This window comes from Bacillus rossius, chromosome 10 (genome assembly GCF_032445375.1).
Source record: "Bacillus rossius redtenbacheri isolate Brsri chromosome 10, Brsri_v3, whole genome shotgun sequence".
NCBI classification, from domain to species: Eukaryota; Metazoa; Arthropoda; class Insecta; order Phasmatodea; family Bacillidae; genus Bacillus; species Bacillus rossius.
The window spans coordinates 25,811,767-25,816,928 of record NC_086337.1 but is presented as its reverse complement, the minus strand read 5'-3'; positions in this window follow the sequence as shown (position 1 = coordinate 25,816,928).

Genomic DNA, 5,162 nt, shown 5'->3' with positions numbered 1-5,162 from the left:
AACTGTAAATAATATTTGAAAATTAAAAAGTATGAAATTTTTATCAATGTTTTCTTATGACGTTATCACGTAAAATTATCGTCCGTAAACCGACTTTACAGACAACCCCCTTTTATAACTATTACTTTAATAAATTTCAAGGTCGGTTGTGTCGTATGTTTGAAAGCAATTTCAACATGCTGGCAAATCTTCTGAGCATTTTTTATACATGATTTTTATTCATGATTAATGAAACAGCAAATAAAGCTATATTCTCAACCAGTTTAGTGTCTCCTGCCTTGTTCAAATTCTCGGCTGCCTGAGATAGGATTTTGTCTGCTCCGTGTCTGTCTCTTATATCAACACTTTTATTATAAGCGAGATAGTGATTTTTGCAAAAAAACCATCAAGTTTATTAGTTCCTTTATCTCTTCGCTTAAGTATATTAAATAATTTTGTACCTAGTCCGCAAAGTCAATATCCTGAAATACGTATTTTGAATGGTATTTTTTTTATCAAATTATTTAGCAGTTCACGACCAAGATAAAACTTACTCTCACAAGTCATTGGAGTTTACTGAGGGGGAACACACACACACACACACACACACACATATATATATATATATATATATATATATATATATATATATACAGCCCCTTATATAACTAAGTAGTTCAGTTGCAAACTGAACGTTAAGTACCTAGTAACATCCCTAAGTCACTTGAGTCAGAATGTTTTACTTGTGTAAATTCTGCTGGAAAAGTTTTAGTTTAAAACAGAATGCTTCTCGTCATGAAAAACACGAGTGTTTAAAGAATTATTCCTTTCAAGGGTTTCATTATCTTAACTGATTTCCGTGAATGCAAAAGAGTTGATAGGATGCAAAGACATAGCATTAATTGTAAGCCTAATATGGATAAGGAAAAGCAAGACAATATTTCAAACACTAATCCACATATTTCAAACACTTATACACATATTTTCAACACAAACCAACATATTTTTCAAACATAAATTCTCAAAATCCATATATTCCAAACACTGACACACATATTTCAAACATCAACTCACATGATTCATATATTCCAAACACTGACACACATAATTCAAACATCAATTCACATGATTCATATATTCCAAACACTCACACGTATATTTCAAACATCAACTCACATGATTCGTATATTCCTAACACTGACACACATATTTCAAACATAAATTTACATAATTCATATATTCCAAACACTGACACACATATTTCAAACATAAATTCACATAATTCATATATTACAAACTCTGACACACATATTTCAAACATTAACTCACATGATTCGTATATTCCAAACACTGACACACATATTTCAAACATCAACTCACATTATTCAGCTATTCCAAACACTGACACACGTATTTCAAGCACCAGTTCACACGATTCCTGTATTCCAAACACTGACACACATATTTCAAACATAAATTCACATGATTCATATATTTCAAACCTCAACTCACATGATTAGTATATTCCAAAAACTGACACACATGTTTCAAACATCATCTTATATAATTAATATATTCCAAACACTGATACACATTTTTCAAACGTCAACTCACATGATTCATATATTCCAAACACTGGCACACATATTTCAAACACAAATCTTTACTTGAGGGATGATAATGAAAAATTTGATCAAGTAATAACTAGAAGTTTAGGGTGTGGCATGAATCTCTGCGAGTCACGCTGGATGATCGCCACTGATGGCGACTGCAAAGACGCTGACAACATCCGTCACCATCGCCGCCGCATGCTCCCAGCTGGCTCGCCTCGCCTGTTGTCGCACTGACACAGTGTGGGTGGGGTCACTTCCACGTCATCAGGTGCCGGCCTCAGGCTAGTGCGGGTGTGCGGGTGTGCGGGGGCGTCCCAGCCCCGGGGAGAAGCTGAGTCTGATGGAAGACGTGACAGCCTCGATTTCATACTCTCAAACTTGAGTGTCGAGCTGCGCCTCCCAAACCTGCTTTTGCGTTCACGTTTCGGTGGCGATCTATGTTTGCATACATTTTTAAGGCTATGTTGTATATATTTCGTTATTTTTTTGTGTAAATAAATGGTTCAGTTTAAATATTTTTGAAGTGAAACTTCTAATGCGACTTCCAACAAGGTTGCGTTAAACATTTAACGCTACCATGGAGAAGGTATGAAAGCACTGTTGCGTTAAACGTTCAACGCTCCTGGGGAGGGGGAATAGAAAGAGACAGAGCGAGAGTGAATGCGTGGCACTCGAACGCATGCGCGAGCGTTAGTAACGAGTAGCGTCCAATATTCCAACGCAAGAGGGAGAGAGAAAGAAAGATACACAAAGGTAGAAAATAGGAGAGAAAGAGAGTGAGTCAGTAGATCCCAAGCACATGCGCGTGGTATTCTTGCTATGCATTGTAAGCAATTTTAATAAAGTTTGTCTTCAAGAAACAATATGATTTCACTAAAAATCAATTTCTACCCCTTCCTATTTTCATTTCCACATTACGAAGTTTCACTTCTTCCGCGCGGAGGGACTCCACGCACTATTTTTTTCTTTAAATTCTTTTTTTCGAGGTATCGTCCTATAGTTTGGAAGAAAGGGGCTTTTAAATGACTGAAAGAGTAATATATATTAAATTAAAAGAGAGAAATGCAAATATATAAGCAAAAATTTAAAATATCTGTTTCCATGCAGCTTTTAAATACGAACACGCAAACACGTTTGTGCATAGAAGAGAGAAATGTAAATATTACTTGTGAGTGAAGGCTCTGAAAAATTTCTAATCCTGAACGTCTAAGATGGCGTACATAATTAAATTAAATTTGACGGAAGAGAAAGTTATTAATTTTTGCTAAGTATTTTTTAAATAGTATTATTACTTGAAAATAAATTTAATCATTGATTCCGTTGATTTGATGTATGATAACATGTTACTCAGACTATGCATATAAATACTAAATATGATTATGTCTTTACGAAAAAATGGTGGTTACAGACACCATCATGAACAAAATGATTTTGGATTAAAAATTTTTTTGTGGATTTTTAAAATGTTGTGAATTTTTTTTTTGGTACCTTTATAAGGTTCATAACAACACTGGTAGGAAATGGTGACTCGACCTTACATACATGAGGAAGATTGAGACGGACGTACGTTAAGAACCAAAACCAGAAACAAAGATGGTGAACTCCATCAAATGAAATCAAGATGGTTGTCTCCACTAAATGAAAACAAGATGGCTGCCTTCAGCAGATGCTGGTGGTGCCAGTATAAAGAAAAGTGCAACGCTCAGGAGAGGGGTCATCGAAGATGTCTTCTTTTAGTTAAAATTTTATTATATATATACCTATTTTTATTTTTTAAAATTTTTGGATAATAATTATGGATTTTCAAGATAACGGGCATGAATCATAATTAAAAATGGCGGTTTTTTCTAGAAAAAAAAAGTGTAATTAAAGAAGGCCGCCCGGGTCATAGGGCAGGGTCATCCAAGATTGCCACCGGAAGTTACGTAATCCAAGATGGCATCCATATGAGACGTAATCAAAGATGGTCTCCATAAGTGACGTAATCCAAGATGGCCGCCATGGCTCCCCGGCTCCCGACCTTGAACCCAGTGCACCAGGACGAACTAAACCTACCTACTCGAAACGTCGGTGATATCTTCGTCTTCGACGCAGATTCAACCTAGAAGCCAAGTAACTCCAGACAATGGCCGCGGAAGCCTGCAAACATTATTACTAATTCGACAATGTTTAAATTAAAATAAAAAATACATTTAGATTGTTTAAAAAATTGTTTGTTTGCGATTCACGTACCATTTTCTCAGATATATATTTTAGCGAAGAGGGTGTTGCGGGAAGGTAAGAGTGGCGCAGCTGTGTAATCTGGAACCTTAACTGCTGCAGTACCGCACGAATGCCATTCTGTACGTTTTACACTATAGCATAGCAGTGACCAAGATGCCATCCTGGTTTCACTGCGTATTTGCTGCAGCCGAAAACGTGTAAGGTACCTGAATTAATTTAAGACTCGAATATTTGCCTCAGGGATCAGTACTTTTGAGTTCTATTTATGTGAAAGCCACGTGTCCTGTTTGTGAAACAATTTTCAAAGTTTGTAATTAAAATCTCTGCAAATTCGTCTTTATTTTTTTTTTCTTTCTCCACGTTTTGCTTGCTAGGGGTGCTTGTGACTAGCAGTGGGAACTAGCTAGTTCTGTTTCCAGGTAAATTCTCTATCTGCTACATCATGAGTCATCCTGGGATGCAGGGACGGATCTACTGCTTGCCTTCGCCCGGGGCAGAAATTGTGATTAGGCCCCCCTCATCCCCCTCTAACAAATAGAAAAAAAACGTACCAGGCATAATTTGTTTTGCATCCGTGTGTATGACGTGACTGACGCCCCAACGAAAGTGCGTTTAAAATTCAAGGAAATGCCATCTATTGACGAAGTTCTAAACTAAAATGTTATTAGCGCCGTTAGTTCGCTAGGCGCCGCGGGTTGAAATGTGTTCCGATAAGTTTCTGCAGGACTATCGAGAGAAACAAAGGGCCCGACAAATTTCGTGCCTGATTGTATAACTATATATGCATATTTATTCTGATTAAAACATCATATAGGTGTTAATGTCATACTGTAAATTGCGCATCATTTAAGTATACCAATGAGAAAAATGAAAAACATTTTCGCTTCTCCCATATTTTTTTTTTGCTTTGGTTGTTTTTGGCAAAAGTTCTTGAATTATTTGTATGGACAGGTGAAACAAGGGGGAAATAAATGAAAGAGTGTGAAGTAGAAATGTGGAAACGCTGTTCGGACATGGCCTCCACCCTCAAGGTTCAAAGGAACGTTATGAATCTAGTTCATTCATTCGGTCATTCGTTCATTAACTCATTCATTCTAAAAGGAACTCGTTCACTCGCCAAAGGTGCGGTCATTGGAGCCGGAACGCGACTGCACGTGGTCGGCCACCCGGAAGCGCGCGCGACTTTTATAAATAAGAACCGCGCGAAGGGCGCGGTTTCCCCGACGTCCGGGGCAGCTCGCCAAGATGGCGGACGTCACGCGACGACCGGCGCGCGCTCTGTCCGCCGCCGCGCGAACTGCTGCCCCGCCGCCCGCGCGTATTTATACCCCCCCGTCTCTGCGGGGC